Here is a 19,328-nt window from a genome sequence, read left to right as displayed (position 1 = left end):
CTTTTAAAAAATGTACATTTTGGGTGGCGCCTGTGGCTCAAGGAGTAGGGCGCCGGTCCCATATGCCGTAGGTGGTGGGTTCAAACCCAGCCCCGGCCAAAAACCACAAAAAAAAAAAAATGTACATTTTGGGCAACGCCTGTGGCTCAGTGGGTAGGGTGCCGGCCCCATATACCAAGGGTGGTGGGTTTGAACCCAGCCCTGGGCAAACTGCAACAAAAAAAATAGCCAGGTGTTGTGGTGGGCGCCTGTAGTCCCAGCTACTCTGGGAGTCTGAGTCAAGAGAATCGCCTAAGCCCAGGAGTTGAAGGTTGGTGTGAGTTGTGACGCCACAGCATTCTGCCAAGGGCGATAAAGTGAGACTCTGTCTCTACAAAAAATAAATAAAAATGTACATTTTAAGCATAATTAATATCATATAAGACAATGGCTTGGTGCCTGTAGCTCAGTGGCTAGGGCGCCGGCCACAGACATCAGGGCTGGTGGGTTTGGCAGCCCAGGCCTGCCAAACAACAATGACAACTACAACAGAAAAATAGCTGGGCCTACGTTATGGTGGGTACCTGTAGTCCCAGCTACTTGGGAGGCTGAGGCAAGAGAATTGCTTAAGCCCAAGAGTTTGAAGTTGCTGTGAGCTGTGATGCCACGGCACTCTACCAAGGGCAACGTAGTAAGACTATCAAATAAATAAATAAGTAAAATAAAATAAAAAAATAAAAATATCATGTAAGACAAGAAGATAGATTAATATTTACTAATAAAATAAACTCACTGCCAAGTTGTCTGCTAGCTTTCTATTTCTGTCTTTTGATCACTGGGGGCAGGATTTTGCTCCTTAACGGGTATCAAAATATAAAAAGTTAGTATTCTTAGTTAATCATCAAGAAAACTTAAATATATCTTTTTTAGTGATCAGCAAAATTGTGCTTAAAGATTAGTTTAAAAGATAGATGAATGATAAAAATTTTTATATAATTCAACAAGAAAGCATTGCTTTTTTGTTAATGCATGAAAGTTTAAGTTTTTAGAGTGCAATTTAAACAAATAAAACCAGATTCTCTTTTGAAACATAAGGAACCAGATTGTCCTTGAAGAATAATTTGAGGCTCGGAGCCTGTGGTGCAAGCCGCTAAGGCGCCGGCCACATACACCTGATCAGGCAGGTTTGAATCCAGCCCGTGCCTGCCAAACAATAATGACGGCTGCAACCAAAAAATAGCCAGGTGTTGTGGCGGGTGCCTGTAGTCCCAGCTACTTGGGAGGCAGAGGCAGGAGAATCGCTTGAGCCCAAGAGTTGGAGGTTGCTGTGAGCTGCGATGCTACAGCACTCTACCCAGGGTGACAGCATGAGGTTCTGTCTCAAGAAAAAAAAAAAAAGAATAATTTGACTTCATGATGAGCTGTGATAACGTTTGTGTTTGTTATACCATCAGAAATCCTCCCTGTGGCACAAAATGACTCTTTTAATTAGAAAATATTGTTGCCACAGGGAGGTAGAAGATCGACGTGAAAAAACTAGGGATCTGAAAAGAAGCCCCTATCCTAGGATTACCCGAAGGTGAAACAGATTGAGCCAGAAGGAACATAATGCTGGTAGGTTGGTTTTTAATTTATTAAGAATATTTACAATTTCATATTTCATTGAAATTATTTCAGCTATCTATACCTGGATTTTTTTTAAGGGTAACAATAATTCCTCCTTGAGAAGGGAGAAATAATACATTACTATTTTTCCTTCTAAGCAATTTGCTGAGTTATCCCTTTCCATGTTCCTAATATTTCTTTTTATAAAGCCTTCGGGTTATCTTATGCCTCTATTTCCTTGTAAGCTAATAGTGATTAAACATCTTTAAATCTTTTTTTTTTTTTTAATTTTGGTCATTTCTGTTGTTTTCATTCCTAATCTAGACCTTTCCCTAAATTTTTTAAGTTTTCTTCTTCTGAACATTTTCGATTAGCCTAGCCATAAGTTTTCTAGAATGATAAAATGTGAATTTTAAGTTAATTTAGTTTTCACTCTAGAATTGCTTGAATTATAATTGTACTGTGATTTAGATCAGTTAGAAAATATTAGTAGAGAAAATTTTTTTTTACTTTTTGCCCGGGGCCAGGTTTGAACCAGCCACATGGGGCCAGTGCCCTACCCACTGAGCCACAGGTGCTGCCCTTTTTTTTTACATTTTAAAAACTGTATTTAGGGCACTGGCCACATACACTGAGGCTGGGCCTGCTAAACAACAATGACAATGACAACCAAAAAATAGCCAGGTGTTAGGCAATTCTCTTGCCTCAGCTTCCCAAGTAGCTGGGAATACACGTACCTGCCACAACGCCTGGCTGTTTTTTTGTTGCAGTTAGGCGAGGCCCGGGTTCGAACACGCCACCCTTGGTATATGGGGCCAGCACCCTACTCACTGAGCCACAAGCACCACCCAATTTCCTTAAATTATTTACTTTCCTTTAAGAGAAGTTATTGAAATTAAAAAATCCAAAGGCCAGGTGAGGTGGCTCATGCCTGTAATCCTAGCACTCTGGGAGGCCAAGGTGGGTGGATTGCCTGAGCTCAGAAGTTTGAGACCAGCCAGAGCCAGAACGAGAGCCCACCTCTTAAAAATAGCTGAGCATTGTAGTGGGCGCCTGTAGTCCCAGCTATTAGGGAGGCTGAGGCAAGAGAATTACTTGAGTCCTGCCTAGTGATAACTTTTAAAGTATTCCTATTTGTACATCTAAGAAACTTAAGCTGTCCCTATTTGCCAATACTTGTGACCTTGTTTGCTACTGATTTATAATTCTATATAATCCTTGGCTCCCATAGCTCAGTCAGTAGGGCACCTGCCACATACACCAGGGCTGGCTGGTTCGAGCCTGGCCCAGGCCAGCTAAACAACGACAATTGCAACAAAAAAATAGCTGGGTTTATTTATTTTTTGAGACAGTGTCTTACTATGTTGCCCTCGATAGAGTGCTGTGGTGTCACAGCTCACAGCAACCTCCAACGCTTGGGCTTAAGAGATTCTCTTGCCTCAGCCTCCCAAGTAGCTGGGACTATAGGCACCCGCCACAATACCCAGATACCAATATACTCATTTAGCTGTCTATCAGCATGTACTGTGGATACAGTGTACCAGGGCCAGCACTGAATATTTTGTGATAAACAAGACTCTCTTTTTGCTGTCACCTGGCTTTCAGCCATGTGGGGAAGATGAACAATTTAACATGTTGTTATGGTAAGATGTGATGAGTGTTAGGATTAATTAAAGGTTTAGGGGAGTAAACAGGAGAATGCCAGGGAGTTTAGAGAATGCCTGCCTGGGATATGACATTTGAAGGATTTGAAGTAATCATCCAGGCAGAGAATAGCAAGGACGAAAGTCTGGAGGAAGAACATGACTTATTTGAGTTGCTAAGAGGGATTTGGTGTGGCTAAAATACAAATTATGAGAAGGAAAAGCTGGGTGCAGTGGCTTACTCATGTAATTCTAGCACTCTGGGCATCTGAGGTAGATGGATTGCCTGAGCTCATGAGTTTGAGACCAGCCTAAGCAAGAGTGAGACCCCGGCTCTAAAAATAGCTGGGCATTGTGACAGGCACCTGTAGTCCCTGCTACTTGGGAGGCTGAGGCAAGAGAATCTCTTGAGTCCAGGAGTTTGAAGTTGCTATGAGCTATGACACCATTGCACTCTACAAAAGAAAACAAAGTGAGACTGTCTCAAAAAAAAAAAATATGAGAAGGAAAGGGGAATAAAATAGTTTAAAGAGGTAAATTTTTTTTTTTTACATCTCACAGCAACCTCCAGCTCTTGGGCTTATGCGATTCTCTTGCCTCAGCCTCCCAAGTAGCTGGGACTACAGGCGCCTGCCACAACACCCGGCTATTTTTTGTTGTAGTTTGGCTGGGCTGGGTTTGAACCCGCCACCCTCGGTATATGGGGCCAGTGCCCTACTCACTGAGCCACAGGTGCTGCCCTTTATTTTATTTTTTGAGACAGTTTCACTATGTCACCCTCAGTAGAGTGCTGTAGCGTTCCAGCTCACAGCAACCTCAAACTCTTGGGCTCAAGCGATTCTCTTGTCTCGGCCTCCCAAGTAGCTGGGACTACAGGTGCCTGCCGCAACTCCTGGCTATTTTTGTTGCAGTTGTCCTTGTTGTTTAGCTGGCCCAGGCTGGGTTCAAACCTGCCAACTTCAGTGTATATGGCTGGTGCCGTAACCACCGTGCTACGGGTGCTGAGCCTTACGCAGTTTTTTAAAAAGCAATATTAGTTTTTTCCAGAATGGTACTATAAATGAAAAGAGAAATAAGATAGTTAGAGAATTACCTGAACTCCTTAGCTATTCATTCACACCTCCCTGTTAATCTAGTTAACTACTGTTTTTTTTTTTTGTTTGTTTGTTTTTTTGAGAGAGAGAGTCTCACTGTGTTGCCCTGGGTAGAGTACTGTGGCGTCACAGATCACAGCAACTTCAGGCTTTTGGGTTTAAGCAATTCTCTTCCCTCAGCCTCCCAAGTAGCTGGGACTATAGGTGCCTGCCACAATGCCCAGCTATTTTTTTTTGTTGTTGTTGTTGCAGTTGTCATTGTTGTTTACCTGGCCTGGGCCAGGTTCAGACCCACCAGCTTGGGTGTATGTAGCTGGCACCGTACCCACTGAGCTACTGGAGCTGCCTAGTTAACTACCTTTTTTTTTGGGACAGAGTCTCACTGTGTCACCATCGGTAGAGTGCCATGGCATCCTCACAGATCACAGCAACCTCAAACTCTTGGTCCTAAGTGATTCTCTTGCCTCAGCCTCCCAAGTAGCTGGGACTACAGGCGCCCACCATAGTTAACTACTGTTATTTACCTTCCACCAAATTATCTGCCAGTACAAAATATAAGCTATAGGTAAGGTCATTGCCTATACTGAGCTAAAAGTAATAGAGATTAAGATAGTTCAGTTAACCTTTCTTTTTGCAATTAAGAAGGGGGGGTGCTTTGGTACAATGCTGTTTCAGGAAGAGGAATTATTGTCCCTTATCCATCCTCCATGCCCATTTGTGTAAACTTTGAGGTTTTACCATGATATGGATAAGACTCAAACAGCCAGTCCTGATTGAATGCCGTTCCTATTTGTTAGGTATTTATGTAGGCTGGTGGCTTTTAAGTTAGTTTTGTAATAGCAACATTATTTTGCTCATTCGGTCTAGGTAGCATAAGTTAGTATATTTCTTTTGGTTCTGATGTCTTTGAGGACTAATTTAATTAAACTAATCTTGAAGCCCATTGTGTGTTTTCAAGACTATGCCCAAACAATTGATGGTTTACATTTCCTCTTGCCATCACGGGCAATTGGTAGTCTAACATAATTATGTATCGAACAGCTATGATTTGGGCCTATACAACTAAATGTGTATAAAAGGGCTCCATAATGTAATCGTATTTTTCTTTTCTTTTCCTTTATTATTATTATCTTTTGAAACAGCGTCTTCTCTGTTGCCCAGACTGGTCTTGAACAGTTAGGCTCAAGCAATCTTTGTGCCTCAGCCTCTCAAGTAGCTGAGATTATTATTTTTTAAAATATAATATGCAAAAAACTAAGAAGAATTCAACTAGTACACATATACTACCAAGATGAATATAATGTTGGAAGCAGTGTTAAGTCCTTTTTGTGTATACCAATTCAATATATCCCCTTTCCTTCTTTCTTAAGATAACTACTATCTGACTTTGATTTTAATGATGTAATGGAATCTTTACAATAGAAGTACTGAAGATTTCAGATTTTAGTTGTCAAAAAAGAGGTGATCTTCTTTCAGTTGAACAATTTTGTGTGTGTGGGGGGCTTATTATGTACCAGTTCTTATCTTTATAGGGATTCAGATAGATGGTGATGCAAATTATAGCCCAAAGCAAGGCAGTTGTTCCTAGATGGAACAGGAGGTTGTAAAGTGTCCTTACAAGTAGAGATTTTAAAGCATGAACTAAAATGCCACTTCCTGGGGGTGTTGTAAAGAAACTTCAGGTGTCAGATAGGTATTCAAACTAGATTACTTTCGAAGTCCCTTTTAGTTCTGAGATACTATTTATAATAACTTCATACAGTAAAAGAATAAGTTAATATGATTATCTGTGACACTGTTATCAGTTCAGTCTCCTGGTTAGAAAGGTGTTCCGTGTAACTGAAGATCATTTTTAGTACGCAGGTCTTATCTTCAGTTAGCTTTGTTTCATAGTCATACACAAACAAACTTATTTTTTTTTTTTTGTCCCTGGATATCTGCCTTGACAGATGTCTGTCTTTGGTAATGATAGGAATTGGGCAAAGATAATGTGGCATAAGCCAGTGATATTGTTCTGGGGGAGGGATCAGGGCCTTACTAATGGTAGGTAGCTTCATTTTATTATGCCACCCCAAAAGTCTTAGTCTTATGGTTGAGATTGGGTAGCTTTTTCTTCTTTTATACCTATGGCACTAACATATCTTAGCTTTGAATATAAATTTCTAAAGCTTTAATAGTTTTCTGATTAGTTGATATGGGTAGTACACAGAGACGCTCACATCAAACAATAACAATGTTTTTCTTTTTCTAGAGATGAGGTCTCCCTCTGTCACCCAGAGTGGAGTGCAATGGGGCCCGATCACGTTCCTTACTCACTGCAACCTCCTGGGCACAAGTGATGCACTGGCCTCAGCCTCCTGAGTAGCTGGAACCATAGGCTTGAGCCACCATGGTTATCTAAAAAACAGCAATATTTTTCAAAGTGATTTCTATACGTTATTTTTTTTTTGCACAAAAATGGAAGTTTCGATTAAATTTAGAAAATACTGAGTAAAGGGAAATTAGTTTTATTTATTTATTTGCAGGAAGACTTCTCAGAGGTTTTAATATACAAATGTGGATTGTGATTGTAAAGAAGAGTCATCTCTTTTTGGAGAATATTGTTAACAGCCTTACCAGGCTCACTGCCTACCGCAGAAGAGGAAGCCAGTACACAGAGAAAGAGTTTTATATTATAGCACCACATGAGGAGATGGGAGGAAGTTCTCAAATCTGTGTCTTGAGAATTTGGGAGAAAGGGTTTTTATTTATTTATTTATTTTTTTGTAGAGACAGAGTCTCACTTTATGGCCCTTGGTAGAGTGCCGTGGCCTCACACAGCTCACAGCAACCTCCAACTCCTGGGCTCAAGCGATTCTCCTGCCTCAGCCTCCCGAGCAGCTGGGACTACAGGCGTCCGCCACAACGCCCGGCTATTTTTTGGGTGCAGCTTGGCCGGGGCCGGGCTTGAACCCGCCACCCTCGGTACATGGGGCCAGCGCCCCACCGACTGAGCCACAGGCGCCGCCCGAGAAAGGGTTTTTAAAGATAGTTTGGTGAACAAAGTTGGGCAATTGGGTCTGCTAATTGGCTGGGTTCAGGGTAGGATCCTAGGGGTGTAGAAATTGTCTTCTTTGCTGGGTCAGTTCTTGGGTGGGAGTCACAAGACCAGTTGAGTCATTCCTTGGTATGGGCCACTAGTCTGGGTGGGTCAGTGGTTCTACTGGAATGCTGTAGAAGACAACTCAAAAACTAGCCTTAGATTTTACAAGGGAGATTTTATCTATGGAATGAAGAAACCTGAGAATCTTTATGACCATCAGCTATATGACTCTTGAGTAGTAAGCAATTACTGAAAAGCAAGCTGGAGGACAATGGCTAGTTTATATATTTCCTCCCAGTACAGTTCCCATCTCGTGGCTCTTTGTTAATTATATAAAGGGTGGTTTCAGTATCTTTTGGACTAAATGTCTTATAGAACACTTGTATCTTTAGACCAGTACCACCTAGCTAAAGGTGGTACTACTACGTAGTACGTTGGCACAGTCACAAATACCCAAGGGTCTGAAATTCTCCTTTAGTAAACTATGTATTTAGCTGTTTACCTTCTTAAGTCTGCCACTGTTTAATGCTGCCTTTCTCAGTGCTGGAGTAGTGCATTCCCCCCTCCCCCCAATTTTTAATTATCATTTTAAAATTTTATGGTCTTAATATTTTGTAAATCAGGGATAAATACTTTAAGTTAGGAATATTAGCCAGACCCTAAGTTGTATTAGATTAATAAGTGTTGGATCAAGAAAATAAAACGTTGTTAGCTTTACTTTTTTAAAAAGTAAAAAAAAAGTAAAGTTAGGTTTATACAAACAGGCTATTTGTAGAAATGATGCTTGTTTATTATGCTTTCCTTCAGTACATGGTTGTCAAAACCACAAGGGGGTTTTGGTTTAGGTTTAGCTACTTGTTGCACAAAAATCCAGTTATTGAGACAACAAGGATTAATTACCAAAGAAGAAAGGAATATTTATTTATTCATTCATTCATTTATTCATTATTTTTTGAGACAGATTCTCATTCTAGTACCCCGGCTAGAGAGCCGTGGCATCTGCCCAGCTCACATCACCTCAAACGCCTGGGCTCAAGCAGTCCTCCTGTCTCAGCTTCCTGAGTATCTGGGACTACAAGGGTGTGTCACCACACCTGGCTAATATTTTTTATTTTTAGTAAGAGTCGGAATCTTGCTTTGCTCAGGCTAATATCAAACTCCTCCTGACCTCAAGCAATCCTCCTATCTCAGCCTTCCAGAATGTTAGAATTATAGGCATGAGCCACCACTCCCAGAAGAGAAAGGAAGAGTTTTTTTGAGACAAAATCTTAAGCTGTTGCCCTGAGTAGAGTGTTGTATCGTCATAGCTCATAGCAACCTGTATCTCTTGGGCTCAAAGGATCCTCTTGCCTCAGTTTTTCTATTTTACTGGACAGGGGTGCGGGGGGTGTTTCACTGTAGCTCAGGCTGGTCTCGAACTTGTGAGCTCAAGCTATTGAACCTCCTTGGCCTTCCAGAGTGCTAGGATTATAGGCGTGAGCCACCCTGCAAGAAAGGAATTTTTTAATGTAACAGATGTTTTATGGGGATGGGAGAAGCTACTTCAAATCTCTCTTTGACTAGACTAAGGGAGACGCAGGCTCTGAAAGAGGGGCCTTGCACCTTGGGGAAGGTTGTAGTGTATCTCTCAAGAGACTGCTTGCTTTGGGGACAGGTTGTGGGAGTGAATCTGCTCTGGAGACTTCCTTGTTTTGTAGGATATCTATTCTTTTTTTTTTTTTTTAGAGACAGAGTCTCACTTTATGGCCCTCAGTAGAGGTGCCATGGCCTCACACAGCTCACAGCAACCTCCAACTCCTGGGCTTCAGTGATTCTCTTGCTTCAGCCTCCCAAGTAGCTGGGACTACAGGTGCCCGCCACAACGCCCGGCTATTTTCTGGTTGCAGTTTGGCTGGGGCCGGGTTTGAACCCGTCACCCTCGGTATATGGGGCCGGCGCCCTATGGACTGAGCCACGGGCGCCGCCCAGGATATCTGTTCTTTCAGACAGGGTGTAGTGACTCTTGTCTGTAATCCCAGCACTTTGAGGAGTCAAGACTCCATCATTGGCCAGGTACGGTGGCTCACACCTATAATCCTAGCACTCTGGAAGGCCGAGGAGCGTGGATAGCTTGAGCTCATGGGTTCAAGACCAGGCTGAGCAAAAAGCAAGACCCTGTCTCTACTAAAAATAGAAAAAACTGAGTCAAGAGGATCACTTGAGCCTAAATTGGAGGTTGCCGTGAGCTCTGATGCCACGGCCCTCTACCAAGGGTGACAGCTCGAGACATTGTCTCCAAAAAAAAAAAGACTTCATCATTTCTGGGAAACAACTCAAAAGGTCAAGTAGTGAAGAGCAAGGATTATTAAAAAACATAGGGATTCGGCTCTGTGCCTGTATCTCAGCAGCTAGGGTGCCAGCCACATACCCCGGAGCCTGCCGGTCCGAACCCGGCCCAGGCCTGCCAAACAACAATGACAACTACAACCAAAAAATATCCAGGCATTGTGACAGGCGCCTGTAGTCCCAGCTACTTGGGAGTCTCAAGCAAGAGAATCGCGTAAGCCCAAGAGTTTGAGGTTGCTGTAAGCTGTAATGCCATGGCACTCTATCTAGGGCAACCTAGTGAAACTCTGTCTCAAAAAAAAAAAAAAAACAGAAAAAAAAAATAGGGATTCATGGAGCTGGTTACAGTACATGGGCTTTTTCAGGGAGATAACATAGTACCTTTGGCAGAAGATTATTTTCCATTATGTTTTTCCTTAAATAAAGAAGAGTTGCTGTGATACTTCTTTATTCAATCATTATATCAAAGTTAACGGTTCCAGGCATGCAGGGCAGGAAGCATTTTACCTGTTTGCGTCTATTATGTTGAGATATATGAGATGAAATGTTGAGGTGTACATTTCTATGAGAATGTACTATCCCACTCATTTGTAAGTCTTCTTTGAAGCTACTTTTAGTCACTTCCTCAACTCTTTGGTCTCTCTCACTTTCTTTTTTCTTTTTTTTTTTTTTTTTTGTGATTTTTGGCCGGGGCTGGGTTTGAACCCACCACCTCCGTCATATAGGACCGGCGCCCTACTTCTTGAGCCACAGGCGCCGCCCCTGATCTCTCTCACTTTCTATGTGCATATATTTTATCAGTTTAATAAAGTCAAACCTGATTGCAGAGCAGGTCTATTTTGTTGTCTCTCTATCCACTACCCACCTCCCTTAACCTTGCTCTGCTATTTCGGAAATGCTTTTTAGTCAATCTATGGCATTTTTAGAAATAAGAATTTTTTTTTTTTTTTTTTTTTTTTTGAGACAGAGTCTCAAGCTGTTGCCCTGGGTAGAGTGCTGTGGGCATCACAGCTCACAGCAACCTCCAACTCCTGGGCACAAGTGATTCTCCTGCCTCCGCCTCCCAAGTAGCTGGGACCAGTTGCCCGCCACAACGCCCGGCTATTTTGTGGTTGCAGCCATCATTGTTGTTTGGCGGGCCCAGGCTGGATTCGAACCCACCAGCTCAGGTGTATGTGGCTGGTGCCTTAGCCTCTTGAGCCATAGGCACCGAGTCAGAAATCAGATTTTTTTTTTTTTTTAAAGAATAGGAATGGATTTCAGAGATAATCCTATCTACCTCTTCAAAGGCCCCAGAGCCAGTTAGCAATGAAGTGGGTCCAAAAACCCTGGTCTCCTAATTCCCGGGACAGGGTTCTTTTTGTTCTAGAGCATTGCTTTTTTGAGAGATTTTTCTTTTTAATTATTTGTTTTTCAGTAGAATTCCATACCAATTAATAAATGTTCTGAACTTCTGTTTTGCTATGACATTAAAACAGAATTGTGTCCCATTTCTATCTTTAATATTTGAGCAACTTGAGGATGCCACTTATTTTCTCTTAATAAGTTTCCTCATTTGCAAAATGGCGAGTATAATGGTTATCTCTAACTATTGTGAAAACCAATAATAAGGTATTTACGGGCAGCGCCTGTGGCTCAAAGGAGTAGGGTGCTGGTCTCATATGTTGGAGGTGGCAGGTTCAAACCCAGCCCCAGCCAAAAACTGTAAAAAAAACCCAAAAAAGTTATTTATGGTGTTTAGTGTGGTGTCTGGCATAAGGGAAGCTCACTCCATTCTTTATACTGTTGCTAGTATAAGCTTATTCTAAAATATAATTTTGCTTATGATTTTCTTTATGCCCTTCTGTTAATTAGTATGACATCCTGGATGAAGTCAGGTACCTTAGACACCTAATATCTTTTTTTTTGGACACCTAATATCTTTATACACTATCATAGTCACCTTTTCAGTTTTAGGTCTTACCACTTTTTTGTTTTTCCTGGCTCTCCAGCATCCAAAACTTTGTAGGGTTTATACTTTGCCTAAAAAGCCAGTGTAGTTAGGCTTTCAAACCTGTCATCAGACATCTCTAGGAAGGATTTCTTGATCTTTCCAGTATTTATCTGTTTAATTATGGGGTGCTGTTCCAAACCTGCCAGAGGGATTACGTTTGGCATGTATATCCTATTATGTTTCCAACATCCAAACACTGCTAAATATAGAATACCCAAATGTTTCCTATATGAAGATTAAGCAGCTTACTAGTAGAACTCTGTTTAGCTATTGAGAAGTGCTTTTATTTAATTCCCTTAAAATGTGAAAATTACCTGATTGAGTGGTAAAGATGTCTCTTTTAATTATACTACATAGTTGCTGATTATTGCTTATTATTAATATTATCCTTAAGGTTATTTTGTTTGTTTTATTCTTTTTTCCCAGACCCTGGTGAGAAGAAGAAAGGTTATGTTTATTTTGATTAAAAAAATATTTTTAGGCTCGGTGCCTGTGGCTCAAGCCACTAAGGCACCAGCCACATAACACCTGAGCTGGCAGGTTCGAATCTAGCTCGGGGCTGCAAAGCAACAATGATGGCTGCAACCAAAAAAATAGCCGGGCGTTGTGGTAGGCACCTGTAGTCCCAGCTACTTTGGGAGGCAGAGGCAGGAGAATCGCTTGAGCCCAGGAGTTGGAGTTTGCTGTGAGCTGTGATGCCACTGCACTCTACCCAGGGCAATAGCTTGAGGCTCTATCTCCAACAAAAAAAAATGTGTGTGTGTGTGTGTGTATATACATATATGTGTGTGTGTGTATATATTTAACTGATATAGTTGCACATATTTTGGGCATACAGATGATATTTACATACACACACACACATATACGGTGTGTAATGGTCATATCAGGGTAATAGGGATATTCATCACCTCAAACATTTACTCTTTTATTTTTATTTTAACGAGAGGTTTTTAACCCAAATATGTTTCAAGGAGGTAGAGAGGGAAAGTGTTTGTGAATATCTTTCCTAAAGGGGTCCATTATTCAAAGGAACCAGAATACTTTAAACATAGCTCTGACCTGTTAACTTTTGTGTCAGGAGCCTCTGTGACTATGGGGTGAGCCTGTGAATCTTCTCTGAGAGTAATGTTTCTAAATATATAAAGTAAAATAACTAAGATATAAAGGAACAAAATATATTAAAATATAGTTATCAAACTATTTAAAATTAAATACCAATGTACATTGCTTCTTTTTTAATGCCTTAAATGGTAAGATCTAGTGGCAGATCTAATTTACTGCTATAATTTTGAAGTAGGGACAATCATATATTGTATTTTTACCAGCACTTGTCCCTGAGGCCACATCAGAAGAACAAGGACAAGTGGTTTGAGGAGAAGGAAAGAGAAATTTATTAATTTGCTGGCAAATTAGGAGATTGGCAGACTCAGATCTTAAAGTACAAACATCCTACCTCTGAGCAAAAATAAAGAGCTTTTCAAGGTGAGGTTTCAGCTTCAGGCTATTGCTGTTCAACTATAATTGATATTTCTTATTCTTCCCATCTTTGGTTAAGACAATCTTGAGAGATTGCTGATCTCAGGGGACAATTCCCTTGATCTGTCTCCTACGACAGTACAAAGAACAATAGACACTCCTCTGTCCCTCTTGATCACTGGCCTGAGGCAAGGATGCAGGTTTTAATTCCCAAAAACTTTTTAGAGAGAAAATGTTTTTTACTCTTTTTTTCAAGCCATTACCCCTGTTTACATATTCCTCACTGTCAATTTTATCCTTCCATATTTAAAGGAGGAAGGGCACCAATGTTGTCATCAAGCTACTTCCTACTAAGTTGGGGGGATACCATTATAAAGCTTTGACAATAGAAAAAAATAAAGAATAAGGGTGGCGCCTGTGGCTCAGTCGGTAAGGCGCCGGCCCCATATACCGAGGGTGGCGGGTTCAAACCCGGCCCCGGCCAAAACTGCAACCAAAAAATAGCCGGGCGTTGTGGCGGGCGCCTGTAGTCCCAGCTACTCGGGAGGCTGAGGCAAGAGAATCGCTTAAGCCCAGGAGTTGGAGGTTGCTGTGAGCTGTGTGACGCCATGGCACTCTACCGAGGGCCATAAAGTGAGACTCTGTCTCTACAAAAGAAAAAAAAGAAAAAAAGAAAGAATACAACAGATTACTAGGGTGAGGGGAAGGGCACAAGTAACAGTTACTACCCTAAGGATTGACAAGGTGAAATGGTGAAAGTTAGCTGATAACGCAGCCTTGTTTGTGTTAGCAGAAAAAAAAAAATCAACATTTTCATTTTTCCTTCCTCTTAAACACATACCCTAGACCGGCTTGGCGCCTATGGCTCAAGCGGCTAAGGCACCAGACATGACATATACACCTGAGCTGGCGGGTTTGAATCCAGCTTGGGCCCGCCAAACAACAATGACGGCTGCAACCAAAAAATACCCGGGTGTTGTGGTGGGCGCCTGTGGTGCCAGATACTTGGGAGGCAGAGGCAGGAGAATTGCTTGAGCCCAGGAGTTGGAGGTTGCTGTGAGCTATGATCCCATGGCATTCTACCCAGGGCAATGGCTTAAGAATCTGTCTCAGAAAAAAAACACATACCCTAGATTGCCTGAAGGCCAGGTTCTCTTCCCTTGGGGACCTCTTTACTCTTTTTTTTTTTTGGAACCATCTCACTATTGCAGCTCACTGCAACCTCAAACTCTTGGGCTTAAGCAATTCTCTCGCCTCAGCCTCCCAAGTAGTTGGGACTACACAGTTGCCCACCACAATACCTGGCTATTTTTTGTTGCAGTTGTCATTGTTGTTTATCAGGCCGGGGCTGGGTTCGAACCTGCCAGCCCTGGTGTATGTGGCCAGAGCCCTACCCCCTGAGTATGGGTGCTGAGCCTCCTCTTTACTCTTATATGGGGGACCTAAGATTTTACTCCTAACAGTTTCATCAAGGTGTGAGTTGTTAGAAGCACTTCATAGGGTCCTTTCTACCTCTCTGTCATTTGTTGTTTGGGTCCTTGGTCTCATCAGGCTTTAAGCAACACCGGGCCTCCAGGTATAAAGGAGGGGGAGGATGCTTTTAGCTGAGGCTAGGACCCAAAAGAGGCACACTTAGTATCTGACTTATTTGTTTAATATGTTGCTTCACCCTGTTCTCTTCACTTATGATTATCTTATCATACCTACCTTGAGGTGCTAAGGAAGGGTCTCCCATAAGCTGTTAATACTTAGTAGAAGCTTAACTTAAGCCTGTTTCGAGGGGTTACCCTTAGCTGGAGGAGGGCAAGCAGCAGTACCATATCCCATTTCAAGTGGGTTTCCTGCATTTATTTTGCTATAGTTTTCTTTAAAGTATGATTCATTTTGTGTGTTTTTACCTTAGATTGAGGTCTCCTGGATGCAGGCAATTTCCATTCTAGGTGCAGGGCATTAGTTACTGAATTACCTCCAATATAAAGGAGGGTCCAACCTGGTTCCTTATACCCTCAATGAATCCCCAACAATTAAAAAAAAAAAAAGGAGGATCCATTATCACTCGGTATGGAGGAAGGAAACTCAGACCTTGGAATAAGTTCCTTTAGAAGGACTCAGGTGACTTCAGACACTCTCCGTTTGGGTAGGATAAGGCTCTACCCTCCTGAGAAGGTGTCTACTAATACAAGCAGGTATTTGAAGTTTCCAGTTGTTTTAGGCATGTGAGTAAAATCAATTTGCCAATCATCAAAAGGAGGGTGCCGACACGTTGGGTCCTCTGTGCAGGTGATTGCTTTTCTGTTTTTCAGTTGTCCTGAGCCCCTAGAAGATAGCTCTGAATTATTTGTTGTATAGTTTGTTTTAACCAGGCTCCTCTTTTTTTTTTTTTGAGACAGAGTCTTACTATGTCATCCTCGGTAGAGTGCTGTGGTGTCACAGCTCACAGCAATCTCAAACTCTTGGGCTTAAGCGATTCTGTTCTTCAGCTTCCCAAGTATCTGGGACTATAAGCGCCCACCACAGTACCTGGCTGTTTTTTGTTGTTGTTGTTGTCATTGTTATTTAGCAGGCCTGGGCCAGGTTCCAACCTGCCAGCCATGGTGCATGTGGCTAGGGCCCTAACCACTGAGCTATGGGGACCAAGCCAACCAGGCCCCTCTTTTTTTTTTTTTTATTGTTGGGGATTCATTGAGGGTACAGACAACCAGGTTACATTGATTGCATAACTAGGCTCTTCTTTAGAGCTCTCACCAAACCCATTAAGGCATCATATCTATGACATGGTCATTTATGTAGGTGCCTCATAAAGGGTTGAACCAAGACTTCAGGTAGAAGAATAAGTCCATGAGAATTCTATCTCCACTTAACTGAATCCTCTCATGCATCAAAGTCCCAATCTTCAACTCTTTTGTCACTTAAATCCAATTGGGATATCTAGGCTCCGAGGAAAAGATCACTTTTCTGCCCTCTTAGCAGCCCTGTAAGCAGCTTTATTTGTTTTTGTCCCATAAGTGCCCCTTTTTTGATGATCAGGACAGTGCATGATAGCCTCCTAAGCATCTGTCACAATGGCCCTATATCAGGGCCATTTTTTCAGTGGCATACTTAATATCCTTATTTCCTGCCATCAAACCCCCTTTCCTTCTAAATGGCACCATGAATGTGCACAATCGTAAAAGCATATTTAGAGTTCATATAAATGTTTACCTTTTTCCCTCTGCATAATTAAAGAACTCTGTTTAAGGCAATCAGCTCAGCTTTCTGGGCTGAACTCCCGGGTGCCAGTGGCACTGCTTCCAGCACCCATTCATTCTGAGACCACTGTACATCCAGTCCTTCCCTGTCTGTTGTCTATAAAAACAGCTCCAATCTGGCTGTGGTATTGGCCGATCTAACAGATCCATCCTGCTAGAATAGACAGCTTCCAGAACCTCTAAACAGTTATGCTGCAGAGGCCCCTTTTCTTCAGTAGGGAACAGGGGGCAGGATTTTTTTTTTTTTTTGAGAGAGAGAGTTTCACTTTGTCACCCTCAGAAGAGTGCCATGGCGTCATACCTCACAGCAACCTCAAACTGCTGGGCTCAAATGATCCTCTTGCTTCAGCTTCTGGAGTAGTTGGGACTACAGGCGCCTACCACAACACCTGGCTAATTTTTCTATTGACTAATTTTTCAGAGGTTGGGGGGGGTCTCACTCCTGCTCAGGCTGGTCTTGAACTCATGAGCTCAAGCAATCCACTTGTCTTGGCCTCCCAGAATTCTAGGATTACAGGCATGAACCACCCTGCCCAACCCAGGGTGGCAGGATTAAGACTAGATATTCTTTAATTTAATGTTGAGTTATCCCAAAGAAGGGCATGGTATTTTCCCAGCCTTCCTGCAGTTAGCTAATAATTCCCCTTTTGTTCTAATAAAGCCCAAACCTGGGAGAGTGTACATACTAAAGCAGGTTGTCCTAAACTGAATTTTTCTGCCTCTTGGGACAGGTCATAAGTAGCTGCCACTACCCAGAGGCAAGGAGGCCATCTTCTCACAGTATTGTCTTGCTCCTTTGACAAATATGACGCTGGCCATGGGATGTTTCCCAGAATCTGCACTAGGATTCCAAGGCCTATTCCTTGTTTTCATGAACATGTAATTTAAAGTCTTTTTGCAAGTCAGGCAACCCCAAAGTGGGGCAGACATATGATAACTCTGCTCTAATTTGTCGAAGACATTTTACAGTCAGTGGTCCAGATCCAGGGGCTCTGCATCTGTCCTATATAAGGGCTTTGCTAGTAGTCCAATGTTTGGCATCTTGATGGCAACAGGACCCTGCCATTCCCAGGAATGCACACAATTGCCTTCTATTTCTCGGGACCTTAAGATTCAAGATGACTTGCTTTCAGTTTGGCATTAGGCTGTGGGTTCCCTTGCTAATTTGGAATCCCAAACAAGTAACTTGACATTTGCAAATCTGTGCCTTGTTGAGTGATACTTTATAGCCACATGAGGCTAAATGATTTAGCACAGCTACTGTATTTGCAAGATAGTGATCATAATCAGAGCTGGCTATAAGTAAATCATTTACATATTATAATATAATTCCTTGATCCAATTGCAGGTTCTGCAAGCCTCTTGCCAGTTTCTCTCTAAACAGGGGAAGGAGAATTTTTATTTGTTTTTTTATATAATTTTTGAGACAGAATGTCACTCTGTCATCCTGTGTAGAGTGCCACAGCATCATCATAGCTTATAGCAACCTCAGACTGTTGGGCTCAAGTGATACTCTTGTCTCAGCCTCCTGAATATTTGGTACTATAGGCGTGCACCATGACACCCAGCTAATTTTTCCATTTTTAGTAGAGACAGGGTCTCACTCTTGCTCAGGCTGGTCTTGAGCTCCTGAGTTAAAGCAGTCCACCCGCCTTGGCCTCCCAGCATACTAGGATTACAGAGTCACTGTGTTAGCAGGAGAGGTTTTATTTCTTTCTTTCTTTCTTTTTTTTTTGTAGTGACAGAGTCTCACTTTATGGCCCTCAATAGAGTGCTGTGGCATCACACAGCTCACAGCTACCTCCCACTCCTGGTATTGTCAGTAGAGGATATGGGCTTGGCACTGTAGGGTATATGTCTTGTACAATATTATTAATAGCATATAGATCCCGCATGAATCCCTGCACGAATCTATACTCATTGGTGTGAGGCTTCTCAATGGGTAAACTTGGTGTGTTATAGGAACTGACAGGAATAAATTAGTCCATGCTCCAGAAATTTGTTCAATATAGGTTCTTTCCAATGCTTCTGTTTTAAGGGGGTATTTTTTTTTCTGTGAGGGTGTAGGCCCCTTCTTACAACAAAATGGTAATTGGTATGGCTGTTATTGCCTATCCTGAGGTCCCATTGGTCCATACAGCCTTACTCAATTTTTGGTAGCCCCTGGGAGGAACAGAATTTGGTTCTGCTTCTTTGTCCCTGAGTAGACAATGAAACTGGAGAGCAGTTTAAGGTAATCCCCATAGATGGAGCTGATGCTTCTCTGGAGGAAAGATTATTTAGGCGTTCACCTTGCATAATAAATGTCAGTTTGGGATTAGACAATCTGGCATGTATAACAAATTATCTCAGTTTCTGTTCTCCCAGTTGTCACTCAAGAGGTTGGACCATGGGTCATTATTGGGTCTGACCAGTCACCCCAACAACTATCACTGTGTCCTCACTAAGACAAGTTAGTTTAGAGTTTAGGACAGAAAAGGTAGCTCCAGTGTCAATTAAAAAAATCTACTAACTGAGTTCCTACTGTTCATTTTATCCAGAGATTCTGTGGGGATATTTGCATTGGAACCTTTGAGGCCTGGAGCCCCAGGCCCCATCAGTTGTCATCTGAGTCCTAGACCTGAACAACCATTTGTTCTCATGGAGTTTTCTTTTTTTTTTTTTTTTTTTGTGGTTTTTGGCCGGGGCTGGGTTTGAACCTACCACCTCCAGCATATGGGACCGGCGCCCTACTCCTTGAGTCACAGGCGCCACCCTCTCATGGAATTTTCTTGTTACCCGGAGTCCTTTTCAACTTTGGCAGTACACTTTACAATGTTCTTCCTACTCACAAAAAGCACACTGATTGTATCTCACCCTGAGTTGGCCTTTCCCGCCCTT

The 19,328-nt window shown here is 42.1% G+C and overlaps 1 protein-coding gene across 7 annotated transcripts in view; it reads left to right on the top strand.

Annotated features, from left to right (window-relative positions):
- ELF2 (E74 like ETS transcription factor 2) overlaps positions 1 to 19,328 on the top strand; it is a 143,615-nt gene that overhangs the window by 68,523 nt on the left and 55,764 nt on the right. The window contains exon 2 of one of the 7 annotated variants that reach the window (XM_053581647.1): positions 1,490 to 1,593. The exons of the other annotated variants lie outside the window; for them this stretch is intronic. The gene's annotated coding sequence lies outside the window, so the exon portion shown is untranslated. The remainder of the gene's footprint in view (positions 1 to 1,489; positions 1,594 to 19,328) is intronic. 7 annotated transcript variants of the gene reach the window in all.

This window comes from Nycticebus coucang, chromosome 1, assembly GCF_027406575.1.
Source record: "Nycticebus coucang isolate mNycCou1 chromosome 1, mNycCou1.pri, whole genome shotgun sequence".
NCBI lineage: Eukaryota > Metazoa > Chordata > Mammalia > Primates > Lorisidae > Nycticebus > Nycticebus coucang.
This window is presented reverse-complemented; position numbering and strand designations above follow the sequence as displayed.